This window comes from Nothobranchius furzeri, chromosome 1 (assembly GCF_043380555.1).
Source record: "Nothobranchius furzeri strain GRZ-AD chromosome 1, NfurGRZ-RIMD1, whole genome shotgun sequence".
Lineage (NCBI taxonomy): Eukaryota > Metazoa > Chordata > Actinopteri > Cyprinodontiformes > Nothobranchiidae > Nothobranchius > Nothobranchius furzeri.
Window position 1 is genome coordinate 59,699,105 of NC_091741.1, and position 26,851 is coordinate 59,725,955.

General features: G+C 39.0%; 1 protein-coding gene across 2 annotated transcripts in view; it reads right to left on the reverse strand.

The window, feature by feature from the left end:
* Positions 1-26,575, reverse strand: part of scaf11 (SR-related CTD-associated factor 11) — a 50,506-nt gene extending 23,931 nt beyond the window's left edge. Inside the window, exon 1 of one of the 2 annotated variants that reach the window (XM_015955269.3) lies at positions 26,411-26,575. The gene's annotated coding sequence lies outside the window, so the exon portion shown is untranslated. The remainder of the gene's footprint in view (positions 1-26,410) is intronic. The other variant, XM_015955275.3, reaches the window with a different exon arrangement.
* Positions 26,576-26,851: the final 276 nt, after the last annotated feature.

The window sequence follows — 26,851 nt, forward strand, 5'->3', positions numbered from 1 at the left end:
GTTTACATGCTTTTGCAGTCCAGCATGGTGGACCCACGTGATTAGGTGACGTCGGTGCAAAGGGTCAATAGCACCTCTCTGAGTCAGAGGACTCCAAAGCCCTTTACACCACCATGAGTCATTCACCCATTCACACACTCAGTGCATTTATATGTGCATCAAAAACCAAAGTAGTGCCCTAAAAAACACACAGCGTTTTGTTTCAAGTGGTGCTCGCTGCAGAACCACAAAGGCGGAGCTGCACCAGAAGGTGGAGCTGCACCAGAGTCAGCCCCGCCCATTCCAGAATCAGCCCTGCCCATTCCATCAGAGTCAGTCCAGTTCCTTCCAGTTGTCAGACTTGATAGCATTCTGGAACCAAAGAGGGTGTTATAGCTAAAAAATGCAAGATTGAGGACGGAGTTGAGAAGTTAATTGAACAGTTTTTGTAAAGGTTCCATATAATTGAAAATCTAACTTTTGGAACTTTTAATCATGTTATATTGTCATTTCCTCATAAGAAGCATGCCAAAGCAATTTTTAGCCTCATTCATGCATTTTCTTCCCATCTCAGCTTCAATTTGGTCTCCTCCTCCGAAGCGGGTCTGGTCTTGGTTCTCAAATCTGGATATTCTGTGAATTTTCTGACAAATTATTTCTGAAATGACTTCTACTGAGACACCGCCAAAAAACCATACAACCCATCTCAGAGACACACTAGGCAGCACAATTAGATGTAACGCCGCATGAGTTATAACAGATGTGGTGGTGTAGTGGTTATGGAGTCAGGTTGACATGCAGTTTTGCGCAGGTTCGCCTCCCATTACTGTAAGTTTTAGGTAGTGTACAACCTCTTTTCTTCATTTCTAGCTACACTTGCCAGTACTATGTTTACAACAATTTACTGGTATACCATTTAACATATAATGACTAATGTGTTTTTTTATTTATTTATTCGTTTATTTAGCCAGTGTGAGTCCATTTGTGAGCAGAGTTTCAACTAAAATGCTTTTTAGGAATGACCAAATTCAAAGAACTTTGAGAGACATAAATATTTTGCTGAAAATAAACATTACAACTAAAATATAAACAAATTAAATGTTTCAGCTGGCTAAATAGATTGCTGACGACCCCACCGAGAATCGAACCAGCATCAGCTGAGGGGAAAGCAAAACTTTACTCAGACGATCTCACCACTAGACTACCAAAGCCCATTCGAAAGTCTGACATGCTGTTATACACCAGTTCTGTTAGACCGGCTGTGGGCAGATATTCGCTGAAAGAAACCTTTTCATTTCGAGATATATTCAGTCTTTGTCATGTAGCAAGTTATATTTATCTTGTTTAATTGGAGCATAGAACATAGCATTAACGACTGTAAACTAGTAACAGCCGTAATTCATGTGGGTCAGGTCAGTTTGCGATAAAGTTGAAAACAAAAACGGAAGTCAGTGGGCTAGGCTGAGTTTGCGTGAATGGGCGGGGCTGACTCTGGTGCAGCTCCGCCTTTGTGGTTCTGCAGCGAGCACCCTCTCTTTTGTTTTAAGTGCATGTAAGCGTCAGGGCTATACGCTAACATTTTTAGCTTGTAGCACTGGTGCTACAAAGGTTGTAGGTTTATGTAACACAGAACAAACACTTTTAGCACCAGCATATCTGTAAAGTGTTACCAAACATTCTGTTACAATCTCTAAAAACCAAAAGTAGTTCTTATAATTACCTAAACACACTGACAAGGACATAAAATGAAAACACAATAACAAGAACTATCTTCAGACATGTTTGTCAGTGTAATTTCAGAAAGAACATTTTCATTCATTCAAATAACTGTAGATTTGGTCATTACAGAGATCCGTCCTCAACAGCATAGACATTGAAGAGATGTCTCACCGACCAATACTGCCTATGGCAGGTCTACTTTTTATAAAGTCTATGGTTAACTGGATGCTTTTAGCCAAGGCTTTGCTCAGTGAAGATCTAGAGCTCTCAAACGGAGAGAGCACTGTTCATAAACCCGTTCACAGACACCAGAATGAGCACGCTCACTTTAACGTTCATCTGGCAAACTACGAGTGAGTTCAATTTCACAAAAATAAACGAGTTCACGAACAATCGTTCAATGAACTTGTTCAGTTGCAACACTGCCGCGTTGGCACTTCTAAACTTTTCTTTTCTCAGACGTACCTTAGTTTGGTACAGGTGCTTTTGTTTCTTTGTGTTTCTGCTTAGGGTGACCAGATCCCATCTAGCAGAATGTGAGACATTGACTACTCATTGAGGGACAACATGAAATACCAATGCAACGAGAAAGTAAAAAAGTAGCAGAAAAGATGTTGGACGAGTGATACATCTAAAAATAGTCAGGGGTGGACCTTTAAAGCGCCCGAGCACCAATGGCCCTAAATTTTCTCGTCGGGCGGTAAATCATTGACGACTTACCGTCCGGGTGGCGCCCAAACTTTGTTTGTCAACACAAAGCCAACACATTCTCACACCCAAGGAGTCAAAATATGACGCCTGTGACCAAGCCAAACATCGGCTTTCACCTCCCCCTGTGGCCGCGCATAGTAGTGTTGGGATACATCATGGCCGCGCCCTGTAGGAAGCAGCCGTTTTCGATTCCACTGCGCACGGCACTGCGCAGGTTCACGTGACTAAAGGCGAGTTCACTATAAAAGACGGAGTGGAACCACGCTAGAAACAAATAAACACGCAGGAAGATAGCGCCACCACAGGGATGGGATTTCTTGATGAAACCTCCGGCAAAACGGTTTAAAAACTGGTGAGGAGAAGCGAGACAGTATGAAGCAGAGAAGTGTGTGCATAGGTGGAATGATTCTTGGCGGTTTAAAGAAGACGGGAGGCGCCGAGAATGGCGCGAGTAAAGCAAAGCCAACACATTCTCACACCCAAGGAGTCAAAATATGACGCGTGTGACCAAGCCTCAATATATGACAATTCGAGACGCCCCAGCGCGTCAGGAGACGATGATCATGGACACGCTGGATCACGTGGCTCCGCTGGCGTCACTGTTTGACGCGTGCAGTCACACGGACATTATTCGACTATTTAATAGAGGTGCTGAAAAAAATTGATTCAAGTCTGAATCGGGATTCTTATTTATAAAGATTCAGAATCGATTCACAAAGGCTCAGAATCGATTCCAAGAACTCAAATATTTGGCATGTTACAGGTTTGAGATGCACTTTTTTGATCTTTGTTATGAGAGTCAGTACTCCGTTTACTTTTGTGGTCCCATAAATTGAGATGATTTATGTTTGAATATTTTTTCCATACTCAGAAATTTGAGATATTCTCATATTTATTTTCTAAGTTCTAAATGCAAAAATGATCAAAGAGTTGAAAGATCTGGAAGTGTTGCAGGGTAAAAGATGATTTATTGTGTAGCACTGACTAAATAATGGATAGTGGAAACAGTTTAACAATGGATATGGAAGTACAAATGAATTCATAAAGAATAAATGGATTCCCATGAGAAAATATATGAACTTGACAGTAAAATAGACGAAAGTTTATTTGAGTTAAATATAAATAGTAATTATTATGCAGAAGATCAGCTAAATAGTGGGTTAACTAACAATGATTCATTATCAATCATACACATAAACAGTAGAAGTTTAGTTTCCAAGATGTCAACAATAAAGGACTATTTAGGTAAATTTAAAAGTAAATTCAAAGTCATTGCCATTACTGAGACTTGGCTTTATGATGAAAGGATGACTGAAGTACAAATAGAAGGGTATGAACTTCATTTTGTAAATAGAATAAATAAAAGGGGTGGTGGTGTTGCCCTGTACATTAACAATGATTTAAAATGTAAATTAGATAAGAAAATGACTATGATGGAAGATAATGTTATGGAAATGGTAACAGTGGAAATTATCAATGACACATCAAAAAATATAATAATCAGTTGTGTATATAGAGCACCCGGTTCTTGCATCAGGTCATTTACAAATAAAATAAATGAGTTTGTGGATCATATTAAAAACAAAACATTGTTTATGTGTGGGGACTTTAACATTAACTTAGAACATCCTGTGGCTCTTAGAACATCAAGTGATTTTTTTGATATGATATATAGTTTAGGTTTGGTTCCTTTGATAAACAAACCTACCAGGATCACAACCGAAAGTGCAACAATAATTGATAATATATTCACTAATAGAAAGGAGGACGTTGTTAAAACTGGGATATTGATGACAGATATTAGTGATCATTTACCTATTTTCGTAGTGTCTAAATATCACAATAACAATAAAAATATCATAAAACATAATTGTATTAATTATAAAAGAAATAAATCAGTTAAAGCCCTGGAGGACCTAAATAAAGATCTTAAAATGCAGAACTGGACGGAAGTCTATGTCAGTGATGTGAACAATGCATATGCATCCTTCATGAAAATACTGCTGAAATCGTTTAACAGTAGTTGTAAATTAATTAAAATAACAGGTAAAAGGGACAACCAACCATGGATGACTAATGGAATTAAAAATGCATGTGCCAAAAAAAATAGTCTGTATATGAGATTCTTAAAGTTACAAACAAAGGAAGCCGAAGACAGATATAAAAAATATAAAAATAAATTAGTAACAATAATTAGAAAACAGAAGAAAGAATACTATGGTGAGCTATTGAATAAGAACAAAGAAAACATCAAGACTACATGGGGAATAATAAATAATGTGATTAACAGAGATAATACAAATGCGAGACTCCCAAACTACTTTGTAAAGGACAATAAAGACATTTATGAAGTTAAAGAAATTTCTAATGAATTCAATGATTTTTTTATAAATGTAGGAAGGAGTCTGGTGGAAAGCAAACCAATAATTCACGATACAATGAATACAATACCTAGAAATGTCAATAGTATTCTCCTTGACAAAGTAGATCAACAAGAAATAAGAAACATTGTAAAAAACTGGGGAAGCAAAAGATCAACTGATTGTGATGATCTGGACATGGTGACTGTAAAAGCTATAATTGAATCTGTTATTGAACCATTCACTTACATCTGTAATCTGTCACTATCTACAGGAGTCTTCCCTGATTTAATGAAAATTGCCAAGGTGGTTCCATTATTTAAGAGCGGTGATAAACAGAGTTTCACTAATTACAGGCCAGTGTCACTGCTTCCACAGTTTTCCAAAATATTAGAAAAAGTGTTTGCATTAAGGTTGGACAAATTCATTGACGAAAATTCAATTTTAAATCATGAACAGTATGGCTTTAGGACCAAACATTCAACAGCAATGGCAGTTATGGATTTAGTAGATAAAATTTCATCAGCAATTGACAATAAAAACCATTTCATTAGTGTTTTTATTGACTTAAAAAAGGCATTTGATGTCATTGATCATTCAAGGTTACTTCTTAAATTACACCGGTATGGAATAAGAGGGGTGGCGCATCAATGGGTTAATAGTTATTTACGCAATAGAAAACAGTTTGTTCAAATAAATAATGCTAAATCTGAATTAAAAGATATTTATTATGGTGTACCACAAGGGTCAGTCCTCGGACCTAAACTGTTCATATTGTTTATTAATGACCTGGTAAATGTGTCGAATTTACTTGGCACAGTTTTATTTGCGGATGATACTACATTGTTTTATTCAGGATTAAATATACATGAAGTAACTCAAGTGATAAACAGTGAATTGATTAAAGTTAAAAAATGGTTTGATATAAATAGACTGTCACTGAACCTGAACAAAACAAACTATATACTGTTTAATAAAAAAAGAAGCTGTGATGTATCTTTAATGATAGATGGAATGGAAATTCAAAGGGTAAAAGAAACCAAATTTCTTGGAGTCATGTTCGATGAGAGTCTCACGTGGAAATCACATGTAGGTTATATAAAGGGGAAAATTGCCAAAGCCATAGGGGTATTATATAGAGTCAAGTTTCTACTAAATTTGTCGGGGTTGTTAACATTGTATCACTCACTGATTGAACCATATTTATTTTATTGTTTAGAAATTTGGGGAGCCACTTGCAAAACTTTTACACAACCATTGATCATTTTGCAAAAAAGAGCATTGAGAATCATTAATAACAGTAACTATAGAGATCACAGTAATCAATTATTCATTAGATACAAAATACTGAAATTTCCTGACTTGGTAGAGTGGAAAATATTGCAAATAATGTACAGAGCGAATACAAGTAATCTACCAACTAATATTCAGAAAATGTTTCATAAGAGAGTAAGTGGGTACATGTTAAAAGGAACTGATGTCTTTGAGAAACCTAGATTCAGAACCAAAGTGAGGGAATGTAACATTTCTGTAAATGGTGTAAGATTGTGGAATGCCATTAACAAGGAATTTAAAGAATCAACTACACTTGCAATATTTAAAAAATGTTTAAAATCTAATGTATTAAGTAATTATGAAAAGAAGAATTATAATGTCAAAGATTAGACATGAAAATATTATAAAGTGACCGAGGTTATATTGTGTTTGTTTGGCGGATAATTTTATTTCGTAAAAAGGGGCAGAAATCATAAGATTTTTTCTTCTGTCTGCTCCTTTTCATTCAAATGTTTTTTTTTCAATATGTTAATGTATCCTGTATTTGTTTGTGTTTATTTTATACATTGTGAATGAAATAAAAGATAAAAAAAAAAAAAAAAAAAAAGTTGATAAATGAGTACTCAGGATTACTCATGTAACTTGTTTCTACACATACTTGAAAAGTATTTGACCGTATTACTTTCAAAGCTACTCTTAGGTAACTACATTTATTATATTTTACAAGGTAAGCAAAAATAAATGTTGCCTTTTGGTCAAAAGATTGCTTCTGTTTACAGTTTTAGAATTTTCAATTTCAATTTCAATTTATTTTGGTCATTTAAAAGGGGGGGAAAAAATACAATAAAACAGAATCTCAATTATAGTAACCAAAAAGGTGTAGGCTGAAGCCTAGCTTTTTATGCCTACCCTATTTACTCAGTCACATTACTTATCATGAAAAATAACAAAGAAAGTTAAAAGTAATATAGTAATAAAAATAAGATAAAAGTAATAAAAATGCTAATCATCATTGAAATATAGTGAACAACAACAAACATAATTCAGCAAGAGGAAAAATACACAGAACTAAAGACAGAACTATACAAAACTACCAGTAATTGTAATAAATCGATGTATTACATAGATCAAAACAGAATCACAATATTTTACATTGAAAATTTGCATTTTTGGAGCATGACCAGTTTAAAGTCAAATAAAAATGTTCCATAACTTTAACTAACTTGTACACCAAAGTAGTTAATCCTGGAGCTGGCACTCTTTGTTAATACTGATTGTGAATCGATTTAAATTGAGAATCGAGAATCGATTCTGAATTGAATCGGCACCCCAAGAATCGGAATCGAATCAAATCGTGAGTTGCTCTAAGATTCATATCCCTACTATTTAACCTTCCCCTCACCCAAATCCTAACCTTAAGGTCCATAAACTGTGACCTTAAGGTTAGGATTGGGGTGAGGGGAAGGTTAGGTAGTTCACAAGTAGTTCTAATGTCCGTCTCACCACCGGCGTCAGATACTGACGCTCTGGGACGCTGCGTCAGCTGTTTGTCCCTGATCATCGTCTCCTGACGCGCTGGGGCGTTCCGAATCGTCATATATTGAGGCTTGGTCACACGCAGGGTCCGAAATTAACACTCGCCACATGCGAGTAAATTGCTCCATTTGGCGAGTAAATTTTTGAGCTCTACCTGCCACCTGGCGAGTAAATGTTTGCACCAAATTAGTTATGTTTATCAGTTATCTTCCATGGATTTCTGATACTCCTCCCGCCTGCATGCAACTTACACAAACTTACGCAAAACGTGGGGGGCGCTATGGAGCCGTGGACCAAGATGGCAGCATAAAGTGGCTGCTCCGTGTAACCTGCACTAAAGACTTAGAACAACCCAAAACTAGAAACTTAACTGTTATTGGAAAATGTCAAAAACGACTAATCTCAAGGACTGTGATATTTTCACCCGAAAACGTGGCTCCCAAAAACCAGTTAAAACCGATACTTTGGCAACGCCTGACGACGACGAGGGAGCTGCTAGCGTTAGTAGCATGAGTGAGCTTAGCACGGTGTTAGCTGAACTTCGCTCATTGCGCTCCGAGTTCAGTGTTTTCGGAACTAAACTGGACAGCATAGATAACCGTATGGGCGAAATGACGAAGTCAGTTGCTGCTTTGGAGAAAAACATGACGGAGGTAAAGCAAAATGTTGCTGCAAACGCTACACGACTGGAGGAAGCTGAAAACAGAATAATGTCGGCGGAGGAGCTCATGGGAAAGAGCGTGGCTGATCTCAGCAAGGCCATGAAACGGATATCCTACCTGGAGGCAAAGACCGACGACCTGGAGAACCGGGGCCGAAGGAAGAACCTGCGGCTATTTGGCCTCCGGGAGGGCGCCGAGGGTCAGCTACCACTGTTGGAGTTTATAAGGAAGATGTTACCGCGCTGGCTTGAGACCGACAGATCGTTCATTATTGAGAGGGCTCACCGTACTCTAGCACCTCCAAAGCCAAACCAACACAGAGCTGTCCTCATCCGATTTCTGAACTTCCAAGATCGGGAGTTTGTTTTCCGCTTTACAAAACACAGTAACATCAAACACGATGTAAACGCACTCTTCTTTGCCGAGGATTTCTCAGCTGAGACCATCCGGCAGCGAACCGAGTTCAACGCGATCAGAAAGTTGTTCGCCGATAAAGGAATGTTCCGCGGGTTTCAATATAATCCATGCAAGATGAGGATCCTCCACGATGGGAAGATCCACCTGTTTTCATCTCCAAAGGAGGCCAGGGATTTTCACTATAGACACACTGGACAGGACTAACTGTAGCGGTGAGTGTTTCACTCCTTGAACTGCAAAACCAACTGCTCGTAGCTGATAGACGGGCTGTAAGAAATCTGTACTTTCGCTCAGTTAAATTCATCTTGACTGCAACAATGTTATCTACTTTGGTCTAATTTTTATTTTTTCAAGAGGGATTCTGTAAGTTACTAAAAGGACACGGCCGTGGATCTGATATGTTAACACATGTGGGCTTGTTATGTTTATGTCTTTGCATATGGTGTGTGCATGGTTGACGGACACTACTGTTGCTTGCGCTGGGTTGGGTGCTCATAGTTCAGCTATTCCCCCTTAGTAGTGGAATAGCACAGCCCCTAGTTTACTATTCTGAATAAGGGAGGGGGGGGGGGGGGGGACTTGTGTTATGGGTCAATCCCAGTTTTTTTTTTTTTTTTTTTTTTTTTTTTTTTTTATTTTCTCTTCTCTATTTTATTTTGTTCAAAGTTCACTTGTTATTTTCGTTTACTCGACACCAGCATCACGTGTTATCTTAATATTACAGAACAAAACTTCCAAGTATGGACCAACCATATACCTGTAATCTCTCTGATATAAAAATTACTAGTTGGAATGTCAGGGGTCTCAGGAAATTAATCAAACTGAAGCAGACTCTAAGCAGGATCAAGCAATTGAAATCAAAAATAGTTTTTCTTCAAGAAACACATTTGACAGACTGTGAATTAAAGTCTGTGAGGAACAGATGGCCTGGTCAGGTGATCCATGCATCATATAATAATTATGCGAGAGGTGTAATTATTTTGATTCATAGAAGCATACCATTCCAACTGATGAAAATAATAAAAGACCCTGCTGGTAGATATATAATCACTCAGGGTACCATCCTTTCTATTACTTTAAACTTGGTGAGTCTCTATGGCCCAAATGAAAATAAGCCCAAATTCTTTGAAGATCTGTTTCTTACTATATCTGCTTTGCAAGGACTGTATATAATTGGTGGAGACTTTAACTGTACTCTTAATCCGAGTATAGATCGCTCAACAGGCTCAGATGCATATAAAGCGCAAACCAGACGACTAATAAATCAATTTATATTAGATATCAATTTGGTAGAAGTGTGGAGGGAATTAAATCCTGATAAAATAGAATTCTCCTGTCATTCAAGTATACATAAATCCCGCTCGCGTATAGATTACTTTCTTGTCTCAAGGGAACTTTTATCAAGGATCAAACAGTGTCAGTATGATAGCATAGTGATCAGTGATCATGCGGCTGTCTCATTGAGTATCCATCTAGGAAAGTTTATTCATAACCCCCCCCACTGGCGTCTTCAGACAAAATGGCTGCAAAATCCGGAATTTGTTAAATTTATAGAGGTGAATATAGAAAACTACTTTGAGTTAAACACAGATCAAACCTCTGCCTCGGTGAGATGGGAAGGATTCAAAGCATATATTAGAGGTGAAATTCTTAGCTTTACGAGTACAAAGAATAAACAGCAAAGAAAGCGAATGGAAACCCTGGATAAACGGATTAAATCTTTGGAATTAGAATTAAACGTTAGCGATGACTCAACAAAACAAAGTGAGTTGCTAAGTTTGAGAACTGAATATAATAAATTATCATCTGATGCAGCAGCAAAAAGTCTAATGTGGCTGAAGCAATCTTACTATGACCAAGGAGAGAAAGCAGGTAGACTTTTGGCATGGAGAATTAAGAAAATGCAGAGTGAAAGAGCAATTAATAGTATAAAGACCTCCTCAGGGAATGTAACGGTAGATCCATTGGAAATTAATGACAGCTTTAGAGAATTTTATGAAAAATTGTATAAATCAGAATGCGCTCAAACCTCAGAAGAACAGGACATATTCTTAGATCAACTTCAGTTTCAGACGCTAACAGAAAACACAAAGCAGGAATTAGACAGACGTCTAACTATTGAGGAAATATCTCAAGCTATCAAAAGCATTAACAGTGGTAAAACGCCTGGGCCAGATGGCTTCCCGATTGAATTTTATAAAACTTTCCAAGACAAATTATTAATTCCACTTTTTAACATGTATGAAGAAGCGTATCAAAATGGGACTCTCCCACCCACTCTGAGGCAGGCAATGATTACTTTGATACTGAAACCTGGTAAACCCCCTGCAGAGCGTTCATCATATAGACCAATAAGTTTGATGAGTGTTGATACTAAAATACTTTGTAAAGTTTTAGCAAGAAGATTAGACCCCTATATATCATATTTGGTTCATAACGATCAAAATGGCTTTGTGCCAAAACGTCAAGGGTTTCACAATATAAGAAGGGTTCTAAATATAATTCACGAGAAATTTGATGCTAAAGATACAGCATTATTATCACTTGACGCTCGTCAAGCTTTTGATAGAATAGAGTGGTCATATTTATTTACTGTTCTCCCAAGATATGGATTAGGAAACAATTTTCTCAAATGGGTTAAACTTTTGTATACAAATCCTAAAGCTAATGTTTTAACAAATAACACAGTTTCTAACCCCATCACACTGGAGCGTTCCACTCGCCAGGGGTGCCCATTATCTCCAATGCTATTTATCTTAGCTATAGAACCCCTGGCGATGACCATTAGAATGAGAACTGATATATTTGGTGTCCAGTTAGGAGATCAGGAGCATAGATTGGCTCTGTATGCTGATGACTTGATAGTGTTTATGACTAGGCTGTCCATTAGTATACCCAAATTAATTCAACAAATGGAGGTATTCGGACAATTCTCTGGCTATAACATAAATGATTCAAAATCCTCAATTCTATTTCTGAATAAGGACGAAAGGCTAAATCCTATTATGCAGACCCCGTTTATTAATGCAAAAGAAGGATTTGTGTATCTTGGAGTTAAAATCACCCCAAACATTGATGCCATTGTAGCAACAAACTATGATCCACTGATAAGTGAAGTAGAGGAATCTTTAAATAAATGGATGACAATGCCCATATCAGTGATTGGCCGTATTAACATGATTAAAATGAATATATTGCCAAAATTTTTATATCTCTTCCAGTCACTTCCTCTGCCTCTTCCAAAAGAATTCTTTGATAAGCTAAATGGTATCTTTAATAGATTTATTTGGAATAACAAAAAACCTAGACTAAGACTTCGCTTGTTGTACCTGCCGTATGACAGAGGGGGATTACAACTCCCTAATCTTAGACTGTATTACTGGGCTGCACAACTGCGGTCAGCCATGTTTTACTTTTCCACTGAGACACCCCCGGCCTGGTTACAAATTGAGCAAACATCAGTAACAAATCTTCAGTTGAATTTGTATTTATATTCTGCAAGCTTAAACAATTTAAAAAAAATGACAAATAACCCCTTTTTAAAAAACACAATAGATATTTGGTATAAGGCCCATCAATATATGGGAGATAAGTCTTCTATCTCTCGTTTCACACCTATTTGGGGTAACATATGTTTTAAAGCAGGAAGAGCGGATGGGGGTTTCAAAATCTGGGCAGATAAAGGTGTACAGAAGGTGGCAGATCTTTATAAGGATGGCAGTTTTCTTACATTTGATCAGCTATGCCGAATATACGGCATCCCCAAAAAACATTTTTTTAAATATTTACAAGTTAAACATTTCATTATGTCAAAATATAAACAGATTGTTTCTGAGCCACCATTATCACACTTGGAGAATGTTATACTTCAAATGCCAGCGGGTAGAGGTCATATCTCCTCAGTTTATACAGCTCTATTAACACATGATAAGGAATCTGCCATTGACAAGTTGGACGCATGGAGAGCTGACATCCAAGAGGAGATACAGGAGGTGGACTGGGAAACTGCATGTTTAAAAGCCCAAAGACAATCAATTAATACGAGGATGAAACTTCTACAATATAAGTGGTTGATGAGAACTTACATAACCCCAGTCAAACTGAATCGCTGGTCACCTGTCATTCCAGATAGCTGCAGTAAATGTTTAGATGGGAAGGGCACTCTGCTTCACTGTGTATGGAGCTGTCCAAAATTACAACAGTACTGGGTATCAATCACGCAAACTTTATCGAAGATTGTTGGAGCAAGTATACCTGTTGAAGCAAAATTGTGTGTGTTGGGTATATATCCAAAGGGCTGTGACTTTAGCATCAGACAGATAAAGTTAATTGATTTTGGACTCCTGCAAGCGAGGCGCTTAATATCTTTGTATTGGAAGAAAATGGATGTACCCTCAAGCCATATGTGGGTCAAGGAGATGGCATCATGTATTACATTGGAACGACTTACTTATATTGTCAGGGGAAAGGGGGCATATTTTGAAGAAATATGGTTACCTCTAATCGAGTTTCTGAGACATTATGAAGTGAATTAATCTGGAAAGTGATACTTGGTGCTGATTTTATATATATATATATATATATTTCTTTTCCCCTTTTCTTTTTTTTGTTGTTTATTACTGTTGGTTTTTTTTTTTTTGTTTTTTTTTTTTTTTTTTTTTTTTTTTTTTGAGGACTATGTTCTTTACTATAAATCCCATGTTAAGTGTACTATTATTCTTGAGTGTTCTGTATTATAAACTTCAATAAACATAATGTTAAAAAAAAAAAAAACTTACGCAAAACGTGAATGCCGCATCCAACGTCATTTCCACCTATCCCATTCAATCAGTTTATCAAGTTAGCGGTTAGCTTCGTGTTAAAACTAGCGGTGAAATGTGGTGGTTTTTAACTGGAGTCAGCCAGCCTTCCAAAAGAAAACTCGTCGAACTGGAAGAAAAACCATCAGGACCAGTGGCAACCAGAAGATTTTGTGAAAAGTGGCGAACTGGAGACGGCGGAGTCGTGAGACAGGCTACATTATGATGGCCACGTAGCGTTGCTGCCTTTCACAGACAACTGGCCCTCGGCATTCTTCAAATATCCAAAAAATGCCCATACTTCCGACTTTGTCTCCTTTGAGGGATAATAAATGTCCCAAGTGCTGCCGTCTCCTCCTCTGGCCATTATTTCAGCTTTAGCTTAAAGAAAGTTTTGGTCGTAAACAACAAAGCGCGCATGTGCCGCCGGCAACTTCCAGCAGATGATACGGTGGCTGGTAAGGGTCATCGCGCCTATACCGCAGCCACGGTAATCCACCGAGATAATATATTTATATTTTTTTAAACAAGACGGTTATTATTTATTGTCAACTTTTTTACCGGGGTTTACTGCTACACCGGTTACCGTGACAACCCTAGCCCTGACACACTTTCAGATATTCTCATGCTGCAGCTGTGTTTTCCAGAGATCAAGGACTAGGACCCAAATGAGGCTGTAATGCTTTGGCACAAAGACGGTGTCAGAAGCAGGAGGCCAGACTTCATGGACAGAGAAAACAAGGAGTCTGACTAGATTTCAATGAAAGAGTTCATAAAAACATCTCTAAAAATAAATAAATAAATAGTAAAAATGACAAAAGAGTTGTTTTCCTTATTAATTGAAGTTTGAATTATTTTGTCACTCTGTTTGGAATCAACATAATATAGAATTACATGCTTTAGGTGGATCTAAATCATTTAGAATTTTGGCCGGTAAAAAATATGCTTGGCCGGTAGATTTTCATCATCTACCGGCCAAGTTGGCCGGTGAGTAAAAAATTTAATTTCGGACCCTGGTCACACGCGTTATATTTTGACGCCTTGGGTGTGAGAATGTGTTGGCAAAGCGGAGGTGGTGATGTACTGTGTTGTATGCCGGAAGTATGCAACGACAAAATCGAGTTTTGTTGAAGGAACAAACAAATTCAAACTAGAATATGTTAAAGACCACAAAAAAACAGCGAGCCACATGAAGGCATAAAAGACTGCTCTTGCAAATACAGCAACAGTAGGAGAGTCGCCGGCTGAAAAGGCCCTCGTGGCGATGACGAAAGCACAGCAAGACAAACTGGAAAAGTTGTTTCGTGCGGCTCACGCCATTGCAAAGAAAGGAAGGCCATACACAGACTTCACATGGATGTGCGAGTAAGTATTATTTGCTTAACAAATTATCAAAATACTGGGTTTGATCTGTTCAACGATGTGTTTTAGTCCATTTCATTGTTTGATGGAGAAAAAAAGAACCAGAAAAGATGCACTGTAAGTCATCTTTGATTTGAAAAAGTTTTTCTGTTTAACTGCCATCTTCTGCTTCTTCTTTTTTTAAGATTTCCTTTTAAAAAAAACGTTCCTTTTTTAATTAGTTTCACATTTTCTTCATTATTCCATTTTTTTATTTTTCCCCACCTTTTCTTATTCCATTTTTATTTTTTCATTTTAATTTTTTTACTGCCATCTTTCCAATGTGAGAGATATGTGCATTAGCACAGTTAAAGACTGTCTGTCAAAATTGACAATGTATGAAATGTAATTTGCCTTTTCTTTTTTGTTCAGTTTAGATGAGCAGAAGAGCACGGAGACAGGCGAAACGTACCGAACCAGAAAGCAGAACAAAAGCATGGGTATACATCCCAGGCAGAGGAGAGTGCAAGAAGAATTTGCAGCTGGAAAGTTTCTTTCTCTGATGTCAGATGGCTGTGCTGACAGCTGTCATTGAAGAAGAGATCATCTATGGCCGACAAGCAGTTAAAGGACAAATCAGTGTCAAGTTCCTGGGTTTCGAGGCAGTCACAAAAGCTAATGCTGAAAACATCACGTCTGCCATAACAGCCGGCAACAGTCTGGCATTATTTTAAAAATGATTTCTCAACAATGATTGCACTGAAAACTAAATGTTAGTTTGAATGCACTTATTGATAAAGTAGATCAAATCTCAAAAAAGAAATGAGCAGCAAGCAAAAACTGTATTTTATTAAATGTGCACATTAAAGCTTGCAATCTGTTCTATTTATGCAAATATAAAATAAATAATGCCTTCATGTTGCTGTCAGTGTTGCCAACTGTTTTTGACTGAAAGTAGCTGAAGTTCCCCCCCAAAAGTCGCTAGATATCGCCAGATGACGTCACGTGCTAATTTGCATACGACGCAATGACGTCATCTGGTTTGCGTGATGACGTTGCCACGTTTGCGTCATGATGTCACCAGTCTTGTAGAGTAAATCAAATCAAACCCAGGTGATTTTATTAAAAAAATTATTTAATTTATTTTTTAATATTTTATTAAAATAAAAACCCCATAGAAAAATAGGAAAGATGGCACAAAAAATGAAAGGAATATTTCTATTTTTTCTGAAGAGAATGGAACTCGTAAACACAAAAATATTAAATTGATAGGAATGTATGTATGTATGATTGAATTAAAATGAATTCTCTCTTGTAGTTTTCAAGTGCCTTGAGATGTATTCTTCTGTTGATTCAGTGCTCTGTATTGACCTAAAAGATTATATATATATATATATATATATATATATATATATATATATATATATATATATATATATGTTTGGTTTTGTTGTTTTTAGTACTTTTGTGTAAAAAGAAGCAGGCCGTATTTAGTATTCAGAAACGTTACATGCAAACTGCCAGTGAACTGAGTTGTTTGTTTTACAGTATTATTCTGTTTTTTTTTTATAAAAGTTTTAAATGTGCTACGTTATTGAACTCATCATAGAGTTCCAGTGTTCCTTGAATGCACCACAAGTGGTGCGAGAAGCCATGTGTGAGTGCGATGCTGCCTGCTAGTGCCAGCCGAGCTCAGCTGCCGAAATGCGGCAGGATGGCGGAAGGAGCAGTCGCCCTTTATGTAGCTCCAGTGGCTCTCTCAAATAATGGACTTGTGAAAACCCACAAATGGTTTGATTGGTCAATGGGGTAGAGTGATCATGCTGCACACACATGCGCAGATCATTTTCTTTCTGATCCTCTGGAAAGGACGGTCCTGTCGCTTCAGATGCATCTCTAATCTGCAGGTAAAGTCTGCTACAAAGTTGTAGTCAAAGTAGCTGAGGGGGGTCAGAAATGTCGCCAGATTTGTCGCTAGGCGCTTTTTTTTTTTCTTGAAAAAAAAAATGTCATTAAGGGGGTCTGAAAAGTCGTTAGAAATGGTGACAAAGTCGCCAAGTTGGCAACACTGGTTGCTGTTTTTCAGATGCAGTCCCCAGATTCCACCGGCGTACGAAGTGACCAGCAGGCCAAGGCCCGGAACTACTATCGTGCTGCAACATCCCTGGACGTGATAAAGTATGCATGGTCTTGTTTGATGTCCTGGCTCATCTTTCCAACCGGTCACGCAAGATGCAGAAGACCAACGTGACGATGGCTGCATTGCATGAAGCCCTACGGTCAACCAAGACTGTGCTGCTGACTTACAAGAGAAAGTAAGCCTTCATTTTAAAATAAAACATCTTTGGCCTCACAGTTTGGCATCTGTTAACTGTTTATTATTAACTTTGTGAACATTTATATAATCATTTTGTAACAAATATAAATCTCAGCAGTTTGTGCTTTGAACTTCTACTGCACTGGTTGAGTCTCCATCAACAGTATCTAAAATAGACAATGTTAAAAAGTAGTATTCTAAACATATTAATAGTTAAAATTTATAGCAGTCTATATTGTGTTAAACTAACCAATACTTTTTACTTTCTCTTTGTAGGCCTGGTCCCATGCTAGTCGTTCGGGAACAAGACAGCCTCTGAGGGAAGGGAACTCCCGGGCGACGGTCGATCATTCCAGTCATCACACCCGAATATTATTGATGACCTGGTGGCCAACATGGAGAACCAATTTGGGCATGTGAAAGGAGGGGTACTTCATGCCACAAACATCGCAGATTTTGGGTTCTGGCCCAACAAAGTAAACATCACAGGTTGGTTTTTTGTTTCAATTTATGAACTGCCTTGTTTTACCTTGATAAGGTGATTTCATCACAGCACTTTTTTTTTAAATGAAGAGGTAATGCTAGGACACCTCTTGGTTTTAAAAGAGTAAGGTTTTTTGATGATTAAATTTTTGTTGTTGTTTTTTTCAGACTTTGGAGATGCAGCTGTTGACATCCTGGTAGGGCACTTCAAGCCTATTCTGGAAGATGCGGGTGTGCAGGTGGGCAAAGTTGTCGACAAGTGGACAATACTCCGATCCAAGGTGTATCAGCAGCCCGACTGGTTGGAGTTCATCAAGAAGGTGACATGGTGCGAACTGAACAGAAGGTACTTTGACGAGTGCCCCAACGTTCTTCAGTTTGTGGAGCTGCTGCTGACCCTGCCTGCATCTACAGCTGAATGTAAAAGAGGTTTCAACCACATGAAAATGATAAGAGTGACTGGTGGTCCAGCTTATCAGGGAAGAGTGTGGGCGAGCTCATGTTGGTGCTGTTACTGTCGGCAGACATTAAAAACTTCGACCCGAAGCCAGCCATAAACATATGGTTTTATGATGTCCAACGGCGAAGGTGTCTTGATTTCATGGATGGAAAGACTTCCAGTGCTGCTGAGATGGATGACGCAGAGGCAGAGGAAGATTTCATGTGCGTGGGTCAGGGCCGCTTGCACTCCATGATGAGCAAGAAATATGAGGACGAGCTTGACAAGAACTTTGAGGTGGAGTAACATACTAGTTCACCAATAGCCAAATATTCAGCCTGCATCACAATGGTGCCAGAGACTGACACAGTGCTGGTTGTAAATATGTAAATATATACAGAAAAGTTTATTATGTTTGTGAATGTGTACAAAATAAAGGTTTATTACATTTAAAACGGTTCAGTTGTTATTTTGACTCGTTTTGGCAGCTGACCTGCGGGGCCGGTAAATTTTCAGAGTTACCGGCCCGGCTGGCTGGTTGATTTTGATGTTAATGTCCACCCCTGATAGTGTATCGCACAGTTTCACTTCATTGCACGTATGAAAAATATATCGTCCTGTACAGCCCTGCGCACTGAAGTTGATCCAGGTTGATCTTATGGAAATAAGCTGTGGTATTTATCCTAGTTTACACGTGTATTGGAAAACCAACCTCTCAAATAAAGCTTGTTCCACTCCAATACAGTAGGTGGTAACATGAGTCTTTTGATGTCGACATTCTTCTGGTTAGCTTATAGCAACACACATGCTAAACAAACATTGGTGGGGGTGAAGCACAATGGCTGAAGGAATGGACAACAATACCGTTGCAGCACAGCTTATTTGGTACATACCAGGGGTACTCTAATGTAATGGTCCGAGGGCCACTTAACAAAACGACTTTGAACTTCGAGGTCCGGAAGGGGGTGGTGGTGCTGGCAGATTAATACGCAACCTGCGCCATTCCTACCCCTCCAGCTTGACGGTCGGACCAATGAATAATGAATGAATAATACAATGAAGGCTGGGCCCCTTCTGCGTGGCCCCCGAACCGCGTGCCTATTGAGTATCACTGGTATATATTAGGGCTGCCACGATTAGTCGACGCCTCACGACGACGTCAAAAAAAAAAAAAAAAAGCTGACGATTTATTTAATAGTCAATGCATCGTTTATTGTATAAGCATTTTTAAAATCTCGCCTGCTGCGGCACGATCAGCATTTGCTTCCTGCCTCTCTGCTCAATGCACATGCACACTGGCCACCATCCGTGTCAGCCGCTGCTTACATAAGATGAGGCACATGCGCAGTAGTGCCACTCCAGCTCAGCATTTGGATCAGAATCACCGGAGAAATAACACATCATGGCAAGTCCGCAATGGAGCTCAAAGGTTTGGGAGCATTTTATTAAAATAACTGAGAAGCAAGTAGAGTTCAAACTCTGTAAGGTGAAACTCTCGTTTCAGGGGGGCACATCGGCGATGCACGAGCATCTTAAAAAGAAGCAAGTGACGGCGGAGAACGAAGAGTCGTCTCTGTAAGTTTACCTCTTGTTAGCTGCTAGCATCATAGGTGTAGCAACAACAGTAGTGATGGCAATTACATGTTTAGAACATGTATGTATGTCACGTATTTACTCTAATGTTACAAACGCTAATGAATAATTTTATCCCGCTACATTACAGTGCTAAAAGAGAGCGCTATTGTTCTAAAATGGACGAGTTTCTTACAAGGCCAAACACGTGCACATCGCAACAAGCCAATGTCCTGACCGAAGTCATTTTGAACATGCTGGTAACGGACACAAGTCCATGGTCAACGATCAAGATATTAAAGAAATTATCAAGAAGTTCAACCCAGAATACAATGAAAACTATTTACCGGGCTAGTCACATTTCACCACCATGATGGAAAGGAAATACGAGACGACCTTCGAAAAGGTGATTATCCGTGTGTGTGCGTGATTGAACGCACGACACACGATTAGTCGACTAATTGTCAACAAAACTGGCGATAAGTCGACTACTAAAATAGTCGTTTGTGGCAGCCCTAGTATATACTGTAGTACTTAGGGATGGACAAAATATTGGCATCAATATCGGTATGGGCCGATGTTAGTCATTTTTTAACATATCGGTATCGTTTCGATAAATAAAAACGGGCCGATATTAACCCTTTGATGCATAATGGTCACTACAGTGGACAGGTACTCAAAATTTATTTATTTTGCTATTAAGCACAGCTGTTGAATTCTTCATGCATTTCAGCCCCTCCATTTGGACTTCAGTAAGTCAAGCCAACATATTTCATGTTCAGAATGCACGCTGTCCACTGAGGTGGACATATAATATTTTTTTTGTAAATTAGGGCTGCACAATACATCGAAAAATTATCGTCATCGCGATAACAGGACGTGCGATAGGCCCATCGCAAAGCACGTCAAAAACGGCGATAAATGTTTGGTTCAAACATTTCCATCCGTGTCATACATCAACTTTTTGTAAACCAGCTCTGTTTTTTACGCGGAAGTATTTGACCAATCAAATGTAGCCCTTCTGATATGCGGCCAATCAGATGGGTCCGTTCACGTAATACGCCCGCCCCCTACGTAGACCCTTACCCCAAAATTCCACTATCTCCGCTCTGCCCCCGCTTTCCGCTGCTGCTCACTTCCCTTGTTCGTCATGCTGGCTCAGATTAACGAACGCACTTTGTGCTGAGGTTTCTGGAATCAGCGCTGCTTTCAAACGTGAACGTGAGTCCGCTTGGTGTCGTTAAGCAGCTGATAATAACCGGGCTGACTCCCGACACGTGCTGGTAAACCAACCCACCGTTAGTCCCAGGCTCCGGTTAGCTTCCAGCTAAAAGGCTACAGCACTCTCCTCCCAGTCCCACCCTGCGAAAGAGGGCCTGGAAAAGTTCCCCCACACATCAAAGTGATTTTTCATTTATGAGCTTTTATAACCTTGTTAATCAGGATACAGTGGGGCAAAAAAGTATTTAGTCAGCCACCGACTGTGCAAGTTCTCCCACTTAAAATGATGACAGAGGTCAGTAATTTTCATCATAGGTACACTTCAACTGTGGAAGACAGAATGTGAAAAAAAATCCATGAATTCACATGGCAGGATTTTTTAAGAATTTATTTGTAAATCAGGGTGGAAAATAAGTATTTGGTCAATAACAAAAATTCAACTCAATACTTTGTAGCATAACCTTTATTGGCAATAACAGAGGTCAAACGATTACTATAGGTCTTTACCGGGTTTGCACACACAGTAGCTGGTATTTTGGCCCATTCCTCCATGCAGATCTTCTCGAGAGCAGTGATGTTTTGGGGCTGTCGCCGAGCAACAGGGACTTTCAACTCCCTCCACAGATTTTCTATGGGGTTGAGGTCTGGAGACTGGCTAGGCCACTCCAGGACTTTCAAATGCTTCTTACGGAGCCACTCCTTTGTTGCCCAGGCGGTGTGTTTGGGATCATTGTCGAGTTGGAAGACCCAGCCACGTTTCATCTTCAAAGCTCTCCCTGATGGAAGGAGGTTTTGGCTCAGAATCTCACGATACATGGCCCCATTCATTCTGTCCTTAACACGGATCAGTCGTCCTGTCCCCTTAGCAGAAAAACAGCCCCAAAGCATGATGTTCCCACCCCCATGCTTCACAGTAGGTATGGTGTTCTTGGGATGCAACTCGGTATTCTTCTTCCTCCAAACACGACAAGTTGAGTTTATACCAAAAAGTTCTACTTTGGTTTCATCTGACCACATGACATTCTCCCAATCCTCTGCTGTATCATCCATGTGCTCTCTGGCAAACTTCAGATGGGCCTGGACATGCACTGGCTTCAGCAGCGGAACACGTCTGGCACTGCAGGATTTGATTCCCTGCCGTTGTAGTGTGTTACTGATGGTGATCTTTGTTACTGTGGTCCCAGCTCTCTGCAGGTCATTCACCAGGTCCCCCCGTGTGGTTCTGGGATTCTTGCTCACCGTTCTCATGATCATTTTGACCCCACGGGATGAGATCTTGCGTGGAGCCCCAGATCGAGGGAGATTATCAGTGGTCTTGCATGTCTTCCATTTTCTGATAATTGCTCCCACAGTTGGTTTTTTCACACCAAGCTGCTTGCCTATTGTAGATTCACTCTTCCCAGTCTGGTGCAGGTCTACAATTCTTTTCCTGGTGTCCTTCAAAAGCTCTTTGGTCTTGGCCATAGTGGAGTTTGGAGTCTGACTGTTTGAGGCTGTGGACAGGTGTCTTTTATACAGATAATGAGTTCAAACAGGTGCCATTAATACAGGTAACGAGTGGAGGACAGAAAAGCTTCTTAAAGAAGACGTTACAGGTCTGTGAGAGCCAGAGATTTTCCTTGTTTGAAGTGACCAAATACTTATTTTCCACCCTGATTTACAAATAAATTCTTTAAAAATCCTGCCATGTGAATTCATGGATTTTTTTTCCACATTCTGTCTCTCACAGTTGAAGTGCACCTATGGTGTAAATTACTGACCTCTGTCATCATTTTAAGTGGGAGAACTTGCACAATCGGTGGCTGACTAAATACTTTTTTGCCCCACTGTAGTTGATTTGCTGCTGCACATAAACTGTCAGTCAGAAGCTCTGCTAGCCGCTTATCTTAAGACGAGCTAGTTCAATTTGTTAGCTTGTTATCAGAATCATAGTTGCAGTTTCATCATCTGAGATGCTTTTTAAGATCTAGGTAAACTTGTTCAATTTGGGGTTAAAAACAAACGTTTTCACATATTTTCCATGTAGTTTTTTGCCAGTTCCTCTTCTGAAAGGTAGACAATTGTTTTTCTCTTTCCTTCAGAAAATCTTAATATTCTCCTAGTTTGGCACAGCACAGTTCACTTCCCAATTACAGCAACAGCCTTATATCATAACCACATAAGTGGAGAAAATGTTCAGTAGCAATGAGAGAATTTGCTGTTGCATTTAAGTGACGTTAACTATTAACATTTAAACTTACTTTCTGATATTTTTATTTATTCTAAAAACCCTGGTAAGGGATGTTTTTCTGTATTTGGAGCATCAGAAAAAGTTTTATGGTGGAGGTGATGTTTTAAAGTCACTGAGAAACTGCATGCATGCAGTTTGTTGTTTTGCTGCTAATACAGTAGCAGGTGCAGCTGCATATTTTTGCAATAAAAATGTTATGTTGTAATGGAATTCATGCATTAGTTTTTGTTTGCTTTGAACCCAGAGCAGACATCACACGCCAGACGACATCAACACTGCATACTTTAGTATTTGTTCATTTATCGTGAGTAATATCGATATCTCAATATTAAGCACTGTTATTGAATATCGCAGGTTTTCCTAATATTGTGCAGCCCTATTGTAAATTAATGAATGTTACAAAAAATATTCGTTGAAATTTGTTTCATTTGCACCTAAAGATGAATGAAAACATTTGTTAAAAAATCATGGTTGAAGATTTCATAATTCATGCATTAAAGGATTAACAACCGATATTTTTTCCATCTCGTCTACATTTGTTTGCCTGTTTCAGAGGGTGAGGGGAGTGATGTGTAATTGTTTAGTCATGTGAACAGTGAATGAAATGATCTCAGAACTGTAAATGTGTGTGTTGTGTGTACATAATAACGTAAACAAACTTTAATAATTTTCATTCTACACAAAATCTACTGATTTTAGAAGCTTTAATGTCAGTATATGGGTATTGGCAAATATTGGTTATCGGCCATAACAGTGGTCTTAATATTGAATATTGGTATCGGCCCAAAAATTTCATATTGGTGCATCACTAGTAGTACTTGATGGTGTTACGCATGAGTCGATATTATCAGAAAACTCGTCACTTCCAAAACGCGAGCGTCGAACCGGTTCAGTTTACTTGACCTTGCAGAATGTATTTGGATTGCTACCACATTATCAGGGTGCTTCAGCTCGATTAGAACCAGTTCGTCTTCGGGCTAATGCATATTTTTTTCCCCTCCACCTGAACCAATCCTCATGTAACCCTCTTATCTATATTAAGGTTGCACAACTCAGGTTACGAATGACCACAGTCACCAATTCTTGTCATGTGTCTTGCGCATGTATGTCTGATCTCTGAATTGTCTGTACTGAAACTCTTATTTCCCTCTGGGATTAATAATGTATTGATTGATTGATTGATTGATTGATTGATTGCAGCCAAAACGACTTTAGGGTTTTGTTCATGAGGGAATAACAATATCCCATGGTTAAAAAGCTCCAAAAGGTAGATTTTCCATGATATGGCCCTTTTATAAATTTTACTTTCACCTGTTTAGGAAGTACACCAATTAAAAAATGTGTCTATAATATCAGCATATTTAAAAATAGCAGTATTGCCCTCACTAGAAGTAGTTTTCTCCCTCAATATGCAGCAATATCATGTTCCCACGACAGAGCAGGCACGCGGTGTCTCGCAGGCAGGCTAACTTTTCCCTGCATAACACCTGTAGCTACTGCGGGCAGCTCCGGTGATGCAGGAAACAACCTGACATTTTGTACTTTGATGGCAATTTCTTTTTGTTTATTAGCATATTTTTCTGTCGGCTGGCTCTGCGTTGTCTGTGTTCGCTGTGAACTAAGACCGTTATCGGAAAACTGAAGACCAGTGATGTGCTTCATTGACACTCAAAAGGGAAAAGCTGAATGTGAAACTATTCTGTCCTGAAGGCAGCTGTGCCCTTCCCAGCACGCTGAATGCCCAGTATGCTCACATTGTGAGTGGCTGTTGCTCTGCCTTTTCTGTCTGTTTAAAATAGCACCAAGATGAAGACATTTTAGCTTTCCTGGGTAGAGGTGTTAGCTCTGCATTTGCCTGCTAGCTAAAAGCTGCAACTGGTTTCTGAATCCCTGCCTGCTGTAAATTAATTGTGACGTTAATGTGTTGTTTGAGAAAAAAATTATAATTAAAACTATGCAACTGTTATTCCATTTGACAATCTCTACCTAAGGATGTATTTAAAATGTCATGTTTGTTGTTTTAAAAGGTTATTCAGATTTTTTTCTCCTGATCCGTTTAAAAGCATGTGATCGGGTCTGATTTCCGATCATGTGATCAGATTGGAGCCTCTCTAGTTTTTCAGTTGGCAAATGCAGTTTGTCTAGCATTAGCACCCAGCAGCACTTGCGCTGTGTAGTCAACTGTAAAGTAGACTATTAAAAGTGATTACTAGAGCAGAGCAGTACCAATTCTGTTAGGGGATTTAATCCAGAGGCATTGGTTTAGTACGTCTTTGTACCAACAAAACTTGATCCATTTATTAATTACAGTTAAGAAATGTAAACAAATTTCATTTTTTAAAACTGGCTCTTGAAAATGAATTTTTTCCTCTGCTGCCGTTTCACAGTACTGTGTTCTCATGAGTAACACCTGCAGCAGCACCAGAACAGAAAACAAAATAAAGCTCTGCTAGGGTTCTCCACTTAAGTTCACGCCTGTTTTTCTAAAATATAGAAATGTAATTTTGATGGCCATAGCATTGTTATTGAACAGGCGTGAACATCTACAGACTGGCAGGTTTTCATTTAGCTTTTCTGGTATGTTGAAACCTCTATCCCGTTTCTCTGCACATGTATCTTTAACAGATCTACCCAGACATACCCAGATACATAAGTTATCAGCCACAGAACAAAGATTCACAATTTTACTATGTGTATGATGTAACTATAAAACTATTCTATTTTAGCAGCTAACTGTTTTACTGGTAGCGGCTCCAGAACCAGCTTGAGTATTTAAATAAACCTTATTATAAAAGACTCAAAGCTTTGAAAAAACAGAGGATTTACAAACTAAACTGTCAACGAAGGCCACTGGTGAGCTTTTGTTTTCCAAACTGTCAACTTTCTAACTCAGTGGCCATTTTCGCAAGCAGCTAGCTGTTGTGTGTTCAACCCTCTATCAATTTGAATTTGAACATAATCACTCCTATTAAACGTAAAACTAGACAAAGACACAAGGTGGTGGATCTAGCAGACGTGCAATCGTTGAAGCTTATCGCTGTTTTTAGCAGCACGGCCTGCTGGAGACTCTAAATTAGCAACTTGAACCAACAGTGCCAACACGACGGTAACAACAAGATAGTTACTGGTTAGCCAGGCAACTGCAGCTAGTTAGAGCCACTGCTACCTGAAGGCAGTCCGTCTGTTAGTGAGACGGCAGAACCAACAGCTAAATTATGTTTATTAGCCATGACGGAAGCAATGAAGGTCATAAGTTAGCTATCGGCACTGAACAACAGCACCTGCTTATACAGGCTTTAGCTTCCTAGCAGCTAGCTCCGGTTAGCTGGTGTAAAGTATCGTTACTCACCTTCCGCTGCTGCTGCGGCTGACTCCCACTTACTAGAGTGTTTTAGCGTTCAATTTCTTGTGGTGTAATTCTGTTTAATAACGATATATGCGGATTGTTTTTAACTAAAAACGAAGCATTGATTTCAAAAAGTCTCCGCCACATGTCTTATCATCTGGCTGCTAGTTTGGCGCCTCTGGCACCCCCTACCGGAACCACCCAGCATTACGGCCCAGAGTGGATTTATCCACTTGGTTTCATTTACGCAAAAAAAGAAAGAAAATATGAAAAGATGATTATTAACACAACAGCTGTTATGTTTTAACACATTTAACTTAAAGCAAACATTTAGAATTATATCTGATATATCTTCATCCATCCATTTTCAGCCCCTTATTTGGGGTCGGGTCGTGGGGGCAGTAGTCCAAGCCAAGAGGCCTAGACTTCCCTCTCCCCAGCCAC